At 40.8% G+C, this 21,037-nt stretch overlaps 1 protein-coding gene across 5 annotated transcripts in view; it reads left to right on the forward strand.

Moving 5' to 3' along the window:
• Positions 1–246: 246 nt before the first annotated feature.
• NAV3 (neuron navigator 3) overlaps positions 247–21,037 on the forward strand; it is an 841,062-nt gene continuing 820,271 nt past the window's right edge. For all 5 annotated transcript variants that reach the window (XM_055117929.1, XM_055117930.1, XM_055117932.1 and 2 more), the window contains exon 1: positions 247–527. The gene's annotated coding sequence lies outside the window, so the exon portion shown is untranslated. The remainder of the gene's footprint in view (positions 528–21,037) is intronic.

The following is a 21,037-nucleotide window of genomic DNA, read 5'->3' on the forward strand; positions in this document are numbered from 1 at the left end:
GTGTGCAGCCTCCTCCTCCTCTCTCCGGCCCCGGCTCCCCCGCGCCCGCGGCGCGTCTGTCTCTTTAAATTCCAGCTGCGCGGCTGGGAAACAGCGCCCCCCGCTGCCCGAGGCCGGCGGCGGCGGCGGCGGCGGCGGCGGCTGCTCGTTCGCTCGTCCGCTCGCTCGCTCGCTGCTCGCGCTCGCTGCCGGCTGCGCGCCGCGGAGGGCTCGCTCGGGCCGCGGGCGGCGGCGGCGCGGGGCGGCGCGGGGCGGGGAGGCGCGGAGGCGCGGCCCGGCCGCGGAGCGAAGACAAGAGCCGAGCCGGGCCGGGAAGAGGCGCCGCGCCCGGTCCCGCGCCCGCGCTCGGCGGCCCCGGCCGTTCCCTCCGGGCTGCCCACGGGGATGCGCGCCTCGCCGGCGGCTTGGAGATTCTTCTGCTGCCTGCGCGCCGCCGGGAGGAGATTTCCATAGTAACCTGCTCAAGTGGCCGCGGAGCGCAAACCTGAGGCTTCCCCCACCCCGCGCCCCGGCGTCACCTCCGCCAGGTAAGGGCTGCGGGGCCGCCCTCCCGCCCGCCGCTCCCGCCGCGCTCCGTCCAAACTTGCTTTTGTGGAAGGTCGCGGGGATGCGCCCGTCACCGCGTGCCCCTGCCCAGGTGCCGGCCGCGGGTCCTCTCCCCGGCGGCGCCCCACGACCCGCCGTCACAGCGCAAATATATACAATTCGTGTGTGTGTATGCGTGTGTGCGTGTGTGTGTGTGCGTGTCCTCCCTTCCACTGTCCACCTATTTGATGTTCCCATCCCTGCGCTCTGGACGGCTCCCCCCCTCTCCCCAGACTAGAGACGGGGGGCGCTTGGGAGAAGTCGGGTGGGGGGTGGCGAGCGCGGTCCAGGGAGTGGCGGGCTCCGCGGGGCCGGCGGCTGCGGGCCGTGGGCAGGGCGGGGGGCTCCGGGGGCCCCGCGTCCCCGCGCGAGCGAGCGAGCGAGGAGAGCGGGTTCGGGGTGATGGAGCGCGCGGCGGGTGGCTGGCGAGCGTCCATCCATCACCGCTTCCCTTCCGACTCCCCCGCCCCTCTCGCCGTTTCTCTTTCCCCCTTCTCATTTCTTTCTTCCTTTCCCCGGCTCCCTTCTGTCCCCTCCCTCCCTTCCCTCCTTTCCCTCCTTTCGCTTCCTTTCCCCCCCACCTCCCCACCCCTCTTCTTTCGCCCTTGTCTCTCTCTCTCTCTCTTTTTTTTTTTTTTGTCTTTTCTTAAAACACACCAAAGGGGTTGGCTGAATCGCTGGTCACCCGTATGGTTCTGCCAACATGGGTAGAGCTGTGCAACCTGCAGTGTGGCCACCTCATGCCGGTCGTTCTCAGACTCGTCCTCATCCATCAACATATTTGTTTCCCCGAGTCTATTATTGATCTCCCTGGATTCTGCAGAAATGCATTCTAAGCTGGGCGTCTATGTCAGCATCAGACTTCTGCAGCTCGCTGCTTCCGTGCTCCAAGTATGCCATGCATTGTAAGGGCTGCCTATGTTTTTAAATCCATGTTAGCCTTGGGGATACATCTCTCTCTCTCTCTCTCTCTCTCTCTCTCTCTCTCTCTCTCTCATCTAAATTTATTCGAGAGAAACTTTCCCTTTTAAATACTGAAACTCTCCCCTCTTTGATATTCAATAGTGAGGTACTTGGAGACAGTTATTTCCTCCCCCCACCCCCAGTTTGTGAGGCACATGCAACTTCTATTACCTTAATTGTCTTCTCTTTGAAGCCTATTCAGTTTTGCGCTTCCCAGTCACTGGAACGGAGTAGATCATAATTAAGGCTCCCTAGCTTGACTCCCAAAGTCCTAACCGGTTTAAGTGGCAACCTCTGCTAGATTTCAGGAGAAGGCGGAGGAGGATGGGGCTGGGAAGACAGACCTGTCAAAAGAATAGAAAAGGTACAGCAACTCTCTTATTCTACATTCTGACTTCAGTTCGGATGACATTAAAATACAATAAAAACAGACTGGAGATTTGGTTTTTTAGTATGCCTGTAACTATACTAGGTAGATTTTAAGATAATACTTAAAACCTGAGCCATTCTAGCTCAGAGCCTAATCTGCCTGTCTTTTGTGGATGCCTTTTCTCACTATGATTTTTTTTTAATAAAACTGTATCTTGGAAAACAAAGGAAAAACAGATGGTGACATGTTTAACCTGAAATAGGTTTTATATGGATCTCTTTTTGTTTGTTTCTCCAAAGATCTTGTCATGCACTCAAGTTTTCAGAGGTCAAAATATTTCATGGGTGAAAATGATCCTAATCTGTGATTTTCATCTACTCTGTTTCAGTGCTGTACCTAGTTTATATATTAGAAGCTTTCAGTTTTAGCCCTTGCCTCCTTTCCTTTGTCTGCAGATTTGTTTTAAAATTCAGCTAATACTATAGAATCAATGAACAGAGAGCAGATCATGAAGAAAAGAAGCTATGGATTTAAAGGAAAATATATTCAAGACTAGAAAAGAGAAAACCCCGTCATTTTTAACCATTTAAGAAGCTGTAGGTTTTAATTGTATTTTCATCTTATTAATTTGGTAACTGGCGAGCGTCCATCCATCACCACTTTTTTTGATGTAATAATACTTTTTTGTATGGAAGGTCATGTTTATATCCAGTGTAGATGAAAATTTACAATTGACTTAAAATTCCCTTGCCAGTGAAATAAAAAATTCTTTTATTCTAACATTTTTTTCTTCCTTTTCATGAATATGGTAGTAATATTGGTCTGGCATTATTGTTTTCACCTGACTTTGGTTTTGGTGTTTACTGGTTGGGTGAGTTTTTTTCTGTCACATTTTCAAGATGTACTGGTCTAGCTGTGTGAAACTTGAATGCACAATTAATTGTTCATGAAATGAAATGTCCATTTTTCTTGTTCTAGGTTTAACAAATGCCATGCCCTTCTGGACATGTATCATTTTGGTGTGGTGCTTGTTCCTTTGTGTGTGTGTGTGTGTGTGTGTGTGTGTGTGTGCTCATGAAGTATTCCACGTAAGCTGTTTAAGCTTGTATGATTTGGGACTGAAAGGTATATTAGTGACAAACCATAAATTACTCTTATTTATATAGTACATTGATCCTGCAATTGCTCCCATAACCCTACCCCCAATGGTGATTGCATATATTTGTGAATAATTAATGAAAAGTTGGCAGTGATGAGCTATCTGTTTCATAGTAAGGAAAATTCCTCAAGTTTACTTACCTCAACCCCCCATCTTCATGTAGGATTAACAAATGATTTTTGATCTGATGTTTTAATAGACTGCATTGCTGAGTGCTGCTAATTACCAAGACTTTATTTTGTTAATACTGAAATTGATACAGGATGAGACATTTCTCAAGTCGTCAGAGGACTCTAAGTGACTCATCCTTGTAACCCATGGCAACAGGAAATGGTTGTCCTGGGCGCAAGCTGAAGTGTGGACACAGATACACACTTTGTGGTTATTGAGGGACTTGATATGAAAAGAAGCAGCATGCTGACTCCTTGGCATAGATGGATGTTAACTATTTTATTTTCCGTCAGAACAATATTTAGGCTTATTTCTCTAGTTTCCCTATGCCTCTCATTTACCTGTCTAGTGGTTCAAAATTCTCAGAAAACACATAGTTCAGTGTTACTTTTGTGTGTAGGAGTTCGGAACCTTGTAAACAGTGGCCTTAGCGGCTGAGGGCCCCTCCCAGGGATATTTGTCTTGATTGTGAAGGATTAGTGCTTGCCCAGTGGTGTTACTCAGGCCTGCCCAGGCTTCGGGGACCATACTGGTCTGAAAATCTAACTCAGGACTCTGCATGCAAAACATGTAGTTTTCAGCCCTTTGAGCTATCTTCCTGACCCCTTAGCATTTGTTAAAAAAAATATTATAAGGGGCCACAGCCAGCTGTGCACCCAGACAGTGGTGGAGATGGGATTACTGTTTAGGCTTGGTTCAGCAGTGTAGGTCTGACAAATCAGTGCTTTGGGCCCAGAAGTGCTGGGCAGAGAGTCACCTGGGGTAATAGGGATCCGATTCAGGGCTACACAAATGCCAGGCATATGCCTCACTTCTTTCAGTCATAGTTCTAGCTCCTAAGTTTACTTTGTAAAAAACAAGGTAATTTATAGAGAAGTATTCATGTGTGTCTGATTTGTGGTTGGCAGAGAATATCACCAAGTCTAATATGAGAGGCTGTGTCAACCTCTATAAAGTTTTGAATCAGGATTTGTGCCTGGAAATCAGGGGCTGAGGGTAGGGGTTGGGCAGGGAAGGCCATGGTCATATTTTTGTCACCACAACGGTTATCGTGGTGACTTCCTGTTTTACAGTTGTCAATTAGGCTTTTTTTCTCCAGAAGGAAAATGAACATTATCTCTTTCCTGTTTGTGAATTCTTAATAGATATACTATGATGTAATCATATATAAACATGGCTGTACATATGTAGTATCGGATGATACTTAAACACACAGACATGCTCATATGCAGACTGACACTTTGTATACAACACTTTTTCATATATACAACACTTCTTTATAGAGAAAAGAAGTCTCTCCTTCCACCATTGATGGATAGGCAATGATGCTAAGTTAATCATTTGGGGGGAAGGTGAATATATTATTCTTGATATTCTACGAATATAGGTAGTATATGCTTAGTGATTAATCAGACATAATATGCATAATTGAATAATCTCAGCAGGTATCCTCTTTTCCTTACGTGAATGCAGTAATAAATTTTCCCCATTAAAGAAAAGAAACGATTTAAGATCTCCTCCTTCACCTCCCCCATTTTGTAAGGAAAAGTAATTTTCTGTAAGGTTAAATGGACCTCAGGGTATGACAATTCCCTAGGGCAATCTTTCTGCTCAGACTTCATTTTTCCTTCTAAGTCTAACTGTCAACAGTAATATCTGATATGCGCCTCTAGTGATGCATCTGTTGGTCCTCATCACTCTCTGCCCCGACAAAGTCTTAGGACAAGCAGTGCAGAAGCATAGATTTCAATGCATCATTCATGCTGATTATGTAACCTAGTGGTCTTCTGGGGGAGAAACCAAAGCTCAAGGTCTTTAAAATTATGGTATTTACAAATCTCTAAAAAATGATTTAATTTCAAAATGATTTTACACTATTCCTAGAATATAAGACTGGGCCCTCAAAGGACTTCAAAGCTGTTTTATTCTTTGCATTACATTATGGATTGTTTGTACAGTGATGCTTTTTGCTAATTTGTGTGGCCTTTTCATAAGAATAGTAGCAGTTGGGACAACTGCTAGTTGTGCTTATTTGGACAAGTACTTGAGATAACGGGGGACCTCAAGATTCTGAAATTACTGATTACATAGAGCCCACATAGGAGGGAAAATATTTTGACAGGTAATTTATAGCACTTCAAATATAGTCAGGAAGATTTGAAATGAACTGAAAACATTTTATAGTCTTTCTTCCATATATATGTGTGTATATATATACACACACACACATATATATATATATATGTGCATGTGTGTGTGGGTAATATGCAAGAATGAAAAATTTGTGAGCCCTAGACTAAACTTTCAGTTTTCTCTACTGTGAATATAATTTAAATTGCCAACCCTGGTGGGTTTGTAGAAAGAAAATATACATCTTAAGTGCCAACTTTGCAAATACAAATAAGGTCACGAAGTCGTATTCTTTGGGGAGTTCCCCCCTTCTGCCCCCCTCCAAAGGAAACATGTATGCTATTGAACACCTACTTCCTCTACCTCCTTACTAAAATGGAATTGAGCACCATGGTTATTTGATTTTCAGTCATTCATTTTAGTTATTCATTTTTTAGCAGTGCCACTGCTGGAGTAGTCTCTCTGGTTTCCAATCCCAGTTCTGCCACTTGCTCACTAGTGATCTTGGGTACATTTGTCAACCTGTGTCTGTTTCCTTATCTGTAAAATAGTTGAGAAGGATTTTTGTCAAGGCTAGAGAATATGTTGACTCATTTAGGTGAGCTTCTGGCATATAAGAAGTAATTTTTGCATATTAATTACTATTATTACTTTTGTGATATTCCTGTTTTGAATGATCAGAAAGCTACTCTCATTCTATTTGGATTTATTTCCCCTTCCTGTTCTAAGTGTGACTCCTAAGATCTGCACTATTTCTTCCTCCTCTCTGCCTTGGCTCTGGAGTTTTCACTATAAGCTCAGGCTAAAAATAATGGGCAGGTATTTGGGTGATTTTGTTTTCTGGCTCCATTCTTTTAGTTTCCAGAAAAGTTGATCTTAATTTTATCAAAATTATCCCTGGAATTTTTTATTAAAAAATGAGGACTCCATATAGAATTACTGGAGTCTTGTGAGCCACATTGTCTGTATTCTCTTTGAGACCTGTAATTTAGCATTCTTTAGCTTCACCAATTCTGAATTTCTAACACATAGAATTTGTATGAACTCCAGAGAACTCCTAAATGTCTGAAACTGCTTAGTTTTGGAGTGTTTTGGTATGCAGCAGCAACCAAAGACTATAAAGTTCCTTTGAAGTAATCAGTAGTTATCAGTATTTACTACTGGTTATTACTAATTGTCATTGTTTTGAATGGCCAGTTAATTGAGTTCTGGTTGACAAAATGCTGCTTAAGTCTGTGTTTAATAGAGTTCTAGTTGACAAAATGCTGTTTAAGTCTGCACTTACCTCCAGAAATTATTGGTATCCCCCATCCCTTTTATAATTCTAAATCCTCAGAATGAATCTTTTTTGGACATTATCTATAATTAACTGAGTTTTTTTCTTTCATTGGTCACTAACCTGGAACTCAGTCCAACCCTTCCTTTTGGCAGTATATCTGTTCAAATTAATGATTTGTGAATTTTGAGCAGAAGTGGCTGGGTAGTAGTGAAGACTGGAACTTATTTAGATGATGATATGTTAAACTTAGAAATAATTTTATAATCTAGCTTCATATTACTCTCCACAGGACTTCAAGAAGTTCCCCATTATTTTTACCCATCCACATCAACAGACAAAAGCCTTTATGACTTGGGTTTCATCACTACAGAAATTTTGACTACTTACCAGAGTACAGAATAGCCTAAGTATGATATGTCCCCAGTAGTGCTGCCTAGTATGATCTTTATTCACGAATTTGCACCTTAAGTCTCTTGTGTACATTGCTAGGTTTCTTTTCTTAAGTTGGTTGTAGGTTGTAGGTATCAGTCTGTTCTTATTGTTACATCACAACCTTAATGAAATTTTGAGACTGAATCTATCTTAGGTAGAATAGATAAGTATGAAGATTTCATACATCCATGAATATAAAATGGTATGAATCAGAGAGCCTAGATAAAGACAGTAACTTTACTTTTTTCCCCCTTTGGGTTTTTGGGCTGCCCCTGTCTGTGCTCTGGTGGGTGATGCTCAAGGAACCATATGTGTGTGGTGCTGGGGATGAAACGGGATTGACAGTGTGCAAGGCAACTGCCTTGTGCCCTATGCTCTCTGGCTCTAGTAATCTCAATTTTTATCAATGAATGCCTTAATTTTAGCTGAATAAAATTCCACATAAAAACTTAAAAATTGAAAAGAAGTCTTTTGTTTTTCAGAGTGTTTTTCTGCCTGTTTATAGCTATATGTTATGATAGATGATGGTCAGGCTGCATTCAACACAGGACTAGGTTGAATTATGTTATGGTAATTGAGAGTTATCCAGAGTTCTATACTGTTAATGAAAATTTAAATCTCTGTATTTGAAGAGCCTTAGGGAAGGGAATACAAACAATGTTTTTAAGCCTTAAATTATGTTTATTTGACCTTTTTTTTAAAAAAAGAAGTAACTATTCTTTTGTTCTGGAGTATAAGATTTTAGTAATTGGTTTATTTTATGTGTTAGATAGGATAACTAATGGATTCTTGGCCCTGAGAAGTTTTTCAGATCCAAGGTTGTCTTGGCATAAAGTTGTGATCCTGTTCACTGACCTATGCCAATATCATGCTCTCTGGGAATTGAAATTGATTTTTTTTATATTGGTCCTGGCTTAGACATTTACTATTTGAACAAGCACCACCTGAGAGAATGCAGAAATATCAATAAACAGTTATTCAGAAATTAGTTTTTAGGACACCACAAGTGAGTTGCATCACAAACCACAGGAGAAAGTAAATGAAGTCTCTCTCTTTTGATAATGTGACTACCATAGCATAGCGGGTAAGGCATTTACCTTGCATATGGCCGAGCCATGTTCGATTCCTCTGTCCCTCTTGGAGAGCCCGGCAAGCTACCCAGAGTATCCCGCCCGTATGGCAGAGCCTGGCAAGCTACCCATGGCGTATTCGATATGCCAAAAACAGTAACAGCAAGTTGCACAATGGAGACGTTACTGGTGCCTGCTTGAGCAAATTGATGAACATGGGATGACAGTGCTACAGTGCTACCATTATGTTCAGTAAGAACTACTTTTGGAGATAAGGCTAAACAACACGGATACATTTACCCGTATCTTGTAGAATATTTAAAATTTAAACTGCTCCTAGTTGCCAATGAAAAGGACATGTATGGCAGATGTGCATAGAGTTTGAGAGTGTTTTCTTAGATGTCTTTTGATAAGTTTGCTCTTTTTGAACAGTGTATTCCATCTTATGTTCTTGTTCTGTATGTTTGGTACATTTGGCGTTTCATCAGATCAGTTTACTTCATGAAGTAAGCATGATCTTAAAAGTAATTTATAGATACATATATTAATAAGGATACAGAAATGAATAAGAAAAGTTCCGCACCCTGGAGCAAGTTGGAATGCATGAGCTATTTGTATTTTATTTTTCAGAGTAGTTTTCTGCCTGTTTATAACTATATATTATGATAGATGATGGTAAGGCTGCATTCAACACAGGACTAGGTTGAATTATGTTACAGTAATTGAGAATTATCCAGAGTTCTATACTGTTAATGAATGCTAATGATACTTTGAAGGCCTCCTATATGTGGTCTCATTAATAAAGACTTTTTTGCTTACAGCAGATAAAAATCTGTATTACAGAAAGTAGAATTAGAATTCTATCACATGAAGAGACTTTGATTGTCCCCCTGCCCCCTTTTCTTGCCAACAAACTAATATTTTTCAGGATATTCCCTAGAGGTCAAATGTCTGTATCATACTTTGGAAATGTATTTTCTCCCCTTCAGAGTAGCAATGCATCCCATGAACTTTTAAGTAAACTTCCTGATAGTACTGATTTCTACTTGTATATTTTAAAGCTTGATTGTGTTATTTTAACAGTAGTATGTCAGGCTCTCGGATGTACCTGAATCTAATCTGCCACTTAACACCTGTCCCTGCTCAGGGACCTATGGAAGATATTGAAGCCAAACAGTGATCGTATTACCTTTTCTTAATAGCTTTGAGATATAAATAAATGGCCGAGTTCTGGGCTCTTTGTACAAAAGAAATTGCTTGGGACTGGAGTGATAGTACAGCAGGTAGGGTGTTTGCCTTTTACACTGCCGACTTGGGTTCGATTCCCAGCATCTCACATGGCTCCCAAGGCACTGCCAGGAGTAATTCCTGAGTAAAAAAACCAGGAGCAATCTTTGTCACTGAGGCGTGACCCAAAAAGCAAAACAAAACAAAAAAAAACCCACAAGGTATTGCTGAACATGATTTATACCTTTCTTTCTTTCTTTCTTTCTTTCTTTCTTTCTTTCTTTCTTTCTTTCTTTCTTTCTTTCTTTCTTTCTTTCTTTCTTTCTTTCTTTCTTTCTTTCTTCCTCCTTCTCTTCCTTCCTTCCTTCCTTCCTTCCTTCCTTCCTTCCTTCCTTCCTTCCTTCCTTCCTTCCTTCCTTCCTTCCTTCCTTTCTTCCTTTCTTTCTTTCTCTCTTTCTCTCTTTCTTTCTCAATTTAGGAAAGACCTGACAGAGAGAATGAGGACTATGGAAACTCATAGCATTTGTCTTGCATGTGGCCAACCCTGGGTTGATCCTGAGCACTACCTAAGGTACCCTAGGTACCATGAGGAGTGATCCCAGAGCACAGAGACAGGAGTAAGTCCTGATCACAGCGAGGGAGAGGTGGAGAAGAGGGGAGAAGAAAGAGACAGAGGAAAAGGGAGAAAGAGGATGGGGAGGGGAGAGAGATCATTATGCTCCATAAGGGTATCCTAAACTTTAACATAATAGCCCCAGAAAACTAGCAGGTTGAAAGAGATTGAGGAGTGTACCTTTGCTTCAAGCAGTAATCTTGCCCACTAATAATTGTGCTTGGATTTGACATTTTAGGTCTTGGACAGAGGTGGCTTTGTTAAGGAGGAACATAGCAGTGTGGACAAATCATGGCACAGGACATTTATCCCTGTGACATTAGAAGGTAAAAATGTTTTAGGGTTTAGACTTTATTTTAAGGAAACAAATGTGTGTGAGCATGCATCTATATAATATAGGTAACAATCCCCATGTAGCCTGGGCTGCATCCCATGATTAAACATATGATTCATCTCTTGATTAAACCAACACCACTTCCAACCCTGGCATTACCTATGGTCTCCTGAGCAGTGCTGGAAGTGATTCCTGTTTAAAAAAAAAGTGCATGAGTACTCAGAGTAAGTGCGTGTAATAGAATAGTGCTCCCTTACTGCAGTGTCCGTAGCCCAGTCTCCAGATGCTGTGGAATTCCATTTTTATTTATCAAAAGGGACTCTGCGTCTGTGAGTAGCGTTTAAGGGCCCTGAAAGGAGAACATTACTTTGGAGTGTCTGGGTAAGACCAGCGAATCACATAGAATCACATATGTCCTTGAAAGCAGAGTTTTTTTCTCAACTGTGGTTAGAGGAATTGTGATGATCAGAAACAGTCAGGTGTAGCCTAAGAAGGGGCCAGTGCTGGAGAAGTGCAGATGATTCTGGAAAAGAAAGGAGAGCAATAAGCCCCATACAGCCTCAGAAGGAACAGATTCCTGAGGACACTTTACCTGTAGCCTAATGGGGGTCCTACTGGACTTAGGAAGCCCAGGTCTGTAGGATACGCATTTGTGTGCTGAGCACGCTTTTTGGTGCAGAAGGCCTAGGATGTCTGGATTTCAGACCCTGAGCTCTGTCGGGAGTGACCACAGAGCTTAGACCCCTGGACACTACCAGACGTGGCCAGGCCTTCACCTCTGCTCCACATAGACAATACATTCATTTTGTTTTAAGCCACTAAATTTGTGGCAATTTATTACAGTGTTGATAGAAGACTAATAGTGTGAGATAAGGAATATGACATTATTTTATTTTAGGTCTGGTTATAAAAAAACTTGGGATTCTTGGCATGTTTTGGATCATTTTGATTGTTTACATAGCATTTTTTTAAATTTTATCTAGTCTATCTCTAATTGTTCAAGACCTGAACAAATCGAAGGATTTAGGAATCTTGATGGTTTAACTGGGTGACTTTAGGGAGTTTAATTAGGCAAATGTTGACCAAAAAAAGGCTTTGTGAACCTTTGCTAATTTCTTTTTATTCAGTTTCATTGTCTTTTGAATCATTCTGGTTAATAATGGTTCTAGTCAACTTCCTAGATCATGAATCTTAGTTTACTATAATGTAGATTAAGATAAGGAAAGATAAGGAAAGGTACTCTAACGCATGTACTACACAGATGTACCTCTGTCCTCATTGGCTATATTATTGAGTAGTTGCCTCTTGCCCTTTCTTTTATAAATTAAAAGAAAATGCTTTTTAATTTTTATTTTTTAATTAGTGAATCACCATGAGGGTACAGTTACAGATTTACATATCTTCGTGCTTGTGTTTCCCTCATACAGTGTTCGAGAACCCATCCCTCCACCAGTGTCCATTCTCTGTCACCAATGAACCCAGTATCCCTCCCACCTCCCAGTCCCATCCCCCCACCCCACCCTGCTCTGTGGCAGGGAATTCCCCCTTGTTCTCTCTCTCCTTTTGGGTGCTGTGGTTTGCAATAGGGGTATTGAGTGGCCATCGTGTTCAGTCTCTAGTCTACTTTCAGCACGCATCTCCCTTCCCGCGCGGGATCTCCAATCACATTTACTTGGTGTTCCCTTTTCTATCTGAGGTGCCTTTCCCCCCAGCATGTGAGGCCAGCTTCCAAGTCATTATTCAACCTCCTGGTACTTATTTCTACTATTCTTGGGTGTTAGTCTCCTACTCTGTTATTTTATATTCCACAGATGAGTACAATATTTCTATGTCTGTTTCTGTCTTTCTGACTCAATTCACTTAGCATGATGCTTTTCATGTTGATCCACTTATATGCAAAGTTCATGACTTCATCTTTTCTAACAGCTGCGTAGTATTCCATTGTATAGATGTACCAAAGTTTCTTTAACCAGTCATCTGTTCTCGGCACTCATGTTTTTTTCCAGATTCTGGCTATTGTAAACAGTGCTGCAATGAATATATAAGTGCAGATGTCATTTCGATTATACGTTTTTGCTTCTCCGGGATATATTGCCGTGGTATTGCTGGGCCAAATGGGAACTCAATTTCTAATTTTTTGAGAAGCGTCCATATTGTTTTCCAAAAGGGCTGAACAAGTCGGCATTCCCACCAGCAATATAGAAGGGTCCCTTTCTCCCCACAACCTCAACATCCACATCACCAACAGTGGTTGCTTTTGTTCTTTTGAATGTGTGCCAATCTCTGTGGTGTGAGGTGGTATCTCATAGTTGTTTTGATCTGCATCTCCCTGATGATTAGTGATACAGAGCATTTTTTCATGTGCCTTTTGGCCATTCATATCTCTTCCTTGGAAAAGTTTCTGGTCATTTCTTTGCCCCATTTTCTGATGGAGTTGGATGTTCTCTTGTAGAGTTCAACCAGTGCCTTATATACCCTTGATATCAACCCCTTATCTGATGGGTATTATGTAAATATCATTTCCCATTCTGTAGATTGTTTTTGTATTCTGGTCACTGTATCTTTTGTGGTGCATAAGCTTCTTAGACCTCAACTTGACACCATGCACTAAAGTGAGATCAAAATGGATTAAAGACCTCAACATCAGACCACAATCCATAAAGTACATCGAAGACAAGGTCGGCAAAACCCTCCATGATATTGAAGCTAAAGGTATCTTCAAAGATGACACACAACTGATCAACTAAATGGAAACAGATATAAACAAATGGGACTATATTAAGAAAATGTTTTTTGTTTTTGTTTTTGTTTTTGGGTCACACCCAGCAAGGCACAGGGGCTACTCCTGGCTCTGCACTCAGAAGTTACCCCTGGCGGTGCTCAGGAGGCCATATGGGATGCCGAGAATTGAACCCGGGTCAGCCGCGTGCAAGGCAAACACCCTACCCACTGTGCTATTACTCCAGCCCCCAAGTAAATGTTTTTTTGACCATACCTGGCAATGCCCAGGGCTTACTCCTGGCTCTCTGCTCAGAGATCAAGTGAACTTACAAGTGCCTTTCCTGCTATACTATCCCTCTGGGCCTACCTCTTGTCCTTCTTTTAGCATTGTTGGCATGGAAGGGGGAGAAAATACTGCATGATGATTGTTGTAGCACTTCTGGCTCTTTCTGGCTACCAGAAATACTTCTCCTACATCCAAAGGCTCTACTATGTGAATGTCTCCAAGGAGTATGGTTTGCGGAATGGATATGTCCTCAGAGACAGAATTGATCTCTTTATCCCTATGCCTCAGTGTCAACTAATGCTGCTAAACTTTAAACGGAGAGCTATACATATTCTGGTCAATTTCATGGTAGAATTCAGGGCAAAGTCTGCTTAGGGAAAATTTCCCTGAAAATATCTTGGAAGGCATAAAGCTTTTTTTAAATGCAGGGCAGCAGTTCACACTAAAACATTATTTGTTTTTTTTGTCATGCTTTGCCATTACAGTATATTTCATTATTATGAAATAGTCATAGTTGTCTGATTCTTGCTCGAAGGTTATGTTTTAGTGAAATGTTTTGGAATGATCATTCAGCTATGATACAAATTCAAAATTTGTATTGTTCCTAATTTTTAGTTGAATTTTTTTGAGCATCAATTGACCAAGTGATCCTAAGACAGTTGATTCTTTTGATGACCAGGTAATGGAATAATGGGAATTTTACTCTGCCAGTGAGCTGTGTGTGTGTATGTGTATGTGTGAGGTGGGAGGGGAAAAAAGGGAGAAGGAAGGGTGAGAGAGATTATAGATCACATTTCCATTTTTCCTTTATTGTCTAGAATATAGATAGATTTTGAGTTGTGATTTAGAATGAATTGTTTGAAATTCAGTATTCATCATTGAAGACATATTTTATCTTTGCCCAATATTCACCTGGCCCCTAGCCATAACATAATACTATTTTTCCACCAACATTTTCAGCAATATATATCTGAAATCTTGTCTTAGTTGTTGGCAAAAGTAATTATGGTTCATATAAAACTTTACAACTTACTTTTGACAAGCAATCATTGAAGAAGTAATCAATAATGGGATGGTTATTTGTGCCATGGTTTAATTAATTTTATTTGGATCAAGAGTCTGAGTGAACATATAGCCTATTGTAAACTCTGGAGAGAAGTTTTCTTACTTAAAAATTTTATCTTGGAATTGCTATCATGGACAGATAATAAACTTTTTTAAAAACTTATTCACTAATGAATTTTGTGATAGTTTTGCAATCTAGAGTGCTTCTTATTTTTTATGCCATAGTCGATTGGGATCTGTGTTATGTCATGGAGGTGAATGGACAGAAAAATATGTAGACTTGGCTTTTCCTGAGTTTCTGTCTAAGAGCTAAGGTTAAAAGAAAAGGTGGCAAGCTCTGTTGACAAGGACAAATATATTTAGTGAGGAACAGATGAAGGAGGAGAAGGTTTTTTTCTGAATGGGGAAAATACAGAGTTGAGGGATGAAGCGTCATTTGAACTGTGAAAACTGGAGTTTGGACATGCAGAGATAAGAAAGTTGTTCATGTGAAATGAGGTAGAAAAGTCTTCAGCAAAACCGAATCTGTTTTGTGGAATGTGGACAAAGGCATTTGGCCTGGCCTCTTCTTGCCTCTGATCATCTTTACCTCCATCCCAGCTGTGCCGAGACATTAGTAATGTTCTATAAGTATCATGCATTTTTCATTTTGCACCATTGCTCTTAGGTAGAGTTGCTGTACATGAATTTTTTTCAGGTTTTTTTTTTTATTTTTAATTTTGTCTGAGGAGTTGTGCTTAAGGGTCACTCTTCAGATGTATACCCCAGTAGTAATGGTTCTGTGCAAGGATCTTGCCATTCGGTAGCACTTGGTTCTAGCTGTGTGTGGGCCACTAGGACCACAAATGTGGTCCTAGTGCATATAAGCCATGTACTGCAGCCCTTTGAGCTATCTCCTGGGCTCCCATGTTTTTTTTTTTTTTATTTATTTTAAGAGACTGAGGGACTGGCGTGACAGCACAGTGGGTAGGGCATTTGCCTTGCACGTGGCCGACTTGGGTTCGATTCCTCTGTCCCTCTTGGAGAGCCCAGGAAAATACCGAGAGTATCCCGCCCTCATGGCAGAGCCTGGCAAGCTACCCATGGCATATTCAATATGCCAAAAACAGTAACAACAAGTCTCACAATGGAGATGTTACTGATGCCCACTCAAGCAAATTGGTGAACAACGTGACGACAGTGCTACAGTGCAGTGCTATTTTAAGAGAATGTAACTACTATAGGTAAATCATATATAGTTGCTCCATCTTACAGTGACAAAGTCTTCAAATTTCAGAGCTAGGAAATGCATATTGGGTATATTTGTTGTTCAGTTGCTCTCATGCCATTTCTACACTGGTTTTTGTGATTTTTTTTTCTTCTTTATTTGTTTTTGTTTTGCAGGGAGTCATACCAGGAGGTGCTTAGGGGACTATAGGCAGTGCTGTACCGTAGAGATAAAACCCTGGTTAGCTTGCATGCAATGCAAGTGCCTTACTACTATACTGCCTTTTCACACCCCACATCCACCTACACACCCACCCAAATTGTTCTTGAAGCTTCTATGTTGTTGGAAATATAAGTATGAATGAACACTGGAGAGCAATCATTGCTGGTAAGGAGTTATGATTGGTGAGAAACTAGCAGATAGTTTAATATAAGATGTTTTTCAGTGTTGCTAGATGACTGAATAAAGTACAGGAAAGCAGGCATGGGGGAGGGGGGCATCCTGCCTTTGGCATGCACTTGGGAAGGACGCCCAGAGAGAAGACGCCTGAAGTGAGTCACGGAGACTGAGTGGGAATCTGCCAGATGGGCAAAATGGAGGTGGGAGCCCCGGGATGTGACTCTGCATTGTACAGCGACATAAGGGACATGGGAAGTTTGGGAACAGCCAGTCTCCAGGAGCTGAGGAGGGATGAGGGGGCAGGTGCCCCATGAAGTTGGTAGGGGAGCAGTGCAGCAAGTAAAGCAGATCCAGGCTAGACCAGGAGCTGATGCTTGCTTCTGGAGGTGGAGTGCTCATTAAAGACCATGAGACAGGGTACATGTAACGTGTTTTACATGTTACAAACTGTATACATGTTTCCTCTCACAAGCAGCTATAACACTGTAGCACTGTTATTCCATTGTTCATGGATTTACTGGAGCAGGCACCAGTAACATCTCCATTGTGAGTCGTTACTGTTTTTGGCATATCGAATAGGCCATGGGTAGCTTGCTAGGCTCTGTGTGTGGGCGGGATACTCTCAGTAGCTTGCCGGGCTCTCCGAAAGGGATGGAGGAATCGAACCCGGCTAGGCCATGTGCGAGGCAAATGCCCTACCAGTTGTGCTATGGCTCCAGTCCACAAACAGCTATTAGGATTATAACATTGTAATACAACGTTGTTTAATGAAGAAGCAATACCATGTGTCAGCGAAGAGTGCACTCTTCATAACATGTAACGCTTCTGGTAGGCTCTCTGGTGGTGGGAGAAGCTCCCCAGATCTCAGTTTTCACCTACAAGTACAGATGATGAGACACCAAGTTTTAGCATTGCTGTGAGAGTTTGTGGTGGGTTGTTACTGCTAAGGACCTTCGTGATGATAGTAAATGTGCAGTAATTAAATGTACAGTTGCTCTGCAGTTTGATTTTGTTAAGGCTAGCAAACAGATGGGTCTGACATGAACTGGGAACTGGAAATCAGTCACAGTGTCTGTGATTTTTTAAAACCCCCAAACTTGTAACTTCTAATTGCTAACATTTCTTTGCCCCCTCCACCTCCCTTCCTTGTTTGTTGGGAGCACCTGGAGTCCCACATATTTAACTGTGATGCTTGTACATGTGTATGCCTTGCTGGGGGCTGCATGCAAGCTGCAGTGCTCACGGTTTTGCACTCCTTTTCAGTGGCAGTACTTGCACCTATGCTCCATAGTTATGGTACGTATCGGGTCATTGTGGTGCTTACACATGTGTTCACTAGAGGAAGCAGCACTTATTGGCCTGGGCATGCACTCTTGTTTAGGGTCCTCACACCCCTTCGAAAAATTTCTTGATCTAAGATATTCTTGTCTACCTGGCTGTGGGAGGAGCAGGAGAAAAGTGTATGTGTTGAAATTTAAAATAAACTACTTGGATGGCAAACAAACAGTAAGAGAACCCTGATGGCATTGAGATTTACAGGAACCCCACAGGTAGCATTAATTGTGTTCTGGTCTCAGCAAAGGGAGAATCATTAAATGGAATATATGAAATGGAAAGAGCATCTTTTGGCAAGAGTTGGTCCAGAGCCTGAAGCATCAAGATGGTGTGAAGGACAGCAATGATATATGCTGGACTTTTCAGGACCAATCATTTACCAGTGAACTGTGGAAAACCACAAAACTTAATTTGAATGTTTACCTGAAAAACCTCACAGATACCATACACAGGTTTTATGGTCAGCTACCCAATAGCAACCACTTGTTTATTGGCTACACCTGTTTGTGCTCAGGAATTCCTCCTGGTTTTGAGCTCTTGGCAGGGGTTGGGATACCATCTGGAGTAGTGCAAGCAAGGCAGGCAACTTACCTGATATGCTCTCTCTCCAGCCCTTAAGTATACTTTTAAAAATTCAGAGAATAATGAGAGTCAGATATTGTTATTCAAGTATTAGTGAGTGCAAATTTATTCCACCAATAAAAATTTTTCTTATAACAAGAGGTTGTATATATAAATATGATGTTATATATGCATATGCATATCAGTGGTATTTTAGTAAAAATGTCAGTATTTTTATGAAATATAAGTAGAAGCCAATTCATGTCATATTTATGGTTTTATCAATTGATAATTGTTTTCTTGGTTACTTAAGTGCTTTGAATCCTCTCCCTGTTACTAGCAAGAATTTAAGGTAATAATTATGGGGTGTGTGTGTGTGTGTGTGTGTGTGTGTGTGTGTGTAGGAGTGGTTTTATTCCACTGATTTTTTCAATTGATATTAGCATATTTTTTCTTCAGATTAATTCAAACAGTACTTTAAATGTTTATTACTTTACATATAAACTCTCAAGTGTAATACAAAGGTGAAGCCAGATCTTAGTTCTAGAGTTTGAATGATGAATGAGTGTTACCCTCAGTCATGTGGAATCATGGGTTTCAAAGAAGATGCAATCTTGAGAAGATTTTTAATGACGAGTGAATTCTGTTAATGAAAAAATAGTGGGTGGTAAATTATAGATCCAAGCCCTTGAAAATTAACCTCTAATACATGTTATTCATTTAATGTTTTTGCTTAGAGTTAATTTTTTGATAATGTATTTTATTACTTTCTAACTTAAGTTAGAAAAATGCTTCTTTCGTGTTGTTTACCTAAAAGGAGCAATTTACCAGTGACCATGTTATGGTGGCTTTTTTCGTTTGCATTCTGCTCCCCTCTTTTAGGAACCTGCATAGATAATCTGCAAAGTAAAACACATTGAATTGGACCTCAGGATTCAATGAATTCTATGAATTAGAAGGATGACCTTGTGGAGAGAAAAAAATTTCATTATATGTCTTCCCTGCTTTCAGTGTAATAGAATTTGTGTTGTCAGTCTCATATTCAGTCTTTTTTTTCTTTGGCAAGTGTGTGAGTTACATCAAAAGAATTGATAGAAATTCAGCACCCTAGCAGCAGACAGTAAATCTGTGAGTTCTAATTGTTAGAATTGTATGTAGTGTTACGTTTCGTCTTCCCTCCTTCGATGCTTAGTAAATAAAAAATCCCATTTGCATCTCAGCCTCCAAATATACTTGCATATTTTGGGGGCATGGCAGGTAGACTAGGTGGACAAATGGCATTATAGTGGCATTATAATCAGAACCCTAGTCCTTTGGATTTTCTTATATGTGAAGCCAAGAAGTGTAAAATCTGCTATATTCCCAGGTATTGAAGCTTTGCTGGCCTGAGAGAGGATAAAATAGAGGGGGATCAAAGAATTGAACTGCTGGTGGGAACACAGGTTTTAGTTGTCTACTAGAGGGGGAGGCTTTGGAGCCTTCAAAGCGGTCAAGCCAAATGACAAGATTAACTGTTATGTGATTAATTTTATGTACAATGAGGTGTAGTTGCATGCTGTTCCAGTCAACCCCCCCTAAGTTCTTCCTAATTTTTGTAAGCTTACTTGACTTTTTAAAGTAGCTCATTCATTACTAGTTCAAAGTTATTTCATTCAGGGCCAGAGAGACAGCATAAGGTTTCAAACATGTGCTTTCCATGCTACCAAGCCTGGTTTGATTCTGGGCCCCCATAGTTTCCCCGGCAAAACCAGGAGTAGCCTCTGAGCACTGCAGAGTATAACTCCATTTCCCCCACAACCCCTCCAAAAAGGTTTCATTTCTGTGAAGGCTGGCTGTAAAAATGGGGGCTAAGGACTTGTCCCTACTCAGAATATCACGTCATCCCGTTGCTCATCGATTTGCTCGAGCGGGCACCAGTAACGTCTTCATTGTGAGACTTATTGTTACTGTTTATGGCATATCGAATATGCCACAGGTAGCTTGCCAGGCACTGTCGTGCGGGTGGGATACTCTCAGTAGCTTGCCAGACTCTCCTGTCCCTAATAGCAGTGGAAAATAGATCTTTTCATTTTCTGCTCAATAAAAATTATTTGGAGATAGCAGAATTTTAAAGCACCTGAGCAACAATAGTTTATTATTTCTTCTGCAAATTAGTTGAGGGAAAATTTCTAGTAAGATTATAAAAGGATATTTTACTGTTCCTATGGAAATTTAATGTTAATGGAACATATCTATCTTTTACTTGTTGCATTGTTTGATTTTATAGCATTTTTTTGCTTTCTTTTGATGTGTGTATTAGATAAATTAAAGTTTAGAAGATGCATAGTATATACACTTAACCCCAACTTTTAGGTCATTAAATTGAGGTTGGCATAAAGTTCAGTGTTTTATTTAAATTCACTAGAGTGAATAGAACCAAGCAATAGAACCCAGTTTAATTTATCTCTGGAATTTTGAGTTGATGTTTATGATCTAAAAAGATAGTGGGCAGGAATTCTGTTGCTCACAATTTTGCAACATTTCCAAACATGAGAAGGCTTTAGTTACATCGCTGCAACATTGAAGAAAGACACACATAGTTTAAAATCGGTAATGACAGTGAAAGGGAAAAAAAAAAGCGTGATCGTCTTGTTTTTATTAAAGAGACACGAATGGAAGTAATTATTCTGCAGAGTGTGTATGTTCCTTTTGTGGTTTAGGGTCAGTAAGTCACCATTTTGACACAGGGTTCTGCAGTCAATATTGACGGTGAATTCTAGTTACCTGATACATAATCTTATATGCGTCATAAGATTAAGCCTGAATTTTTTTGTTTCCATTCTTCCTGAAAATGAACATTGTGGATAATTTTCTCATTTTTCCCAGGAGTCTGTCATTTAAAGAATCGTCATGTTTTTCTTTTCTCAAGAGGGATTAATAAAACCCACCTTGGGAATGAATGAATACATTATTATCTGTGTTGCAATTGTCTAAATAGGAATATTTATCCCATCGTTGTGTAAAGATATATTATTACAAACACAAACATGATCAATGCAAGGGTTTGAATGTGTCCTTCAATCAGCTCAAGATCACTCTGTATAGCTGGGATTCAATCAAATACCACTTTTAATCAGCTAATTACATAAAG

The sequence above is a fragment of the Sorex araneus genome, chromosome 10, assembly GCF_027595985.1.
Source record: "Sorex araneus isolate mSorAra2 chromosome 10, mSorAra2.pri, whole genome shotgun sequence".
NCBI classification, from domain to species: Eukaryota; Metazoa; Chordata; class Mammalia; order Eulipotyphla; family Soricidae; genus Sorex; species Sorex araneus.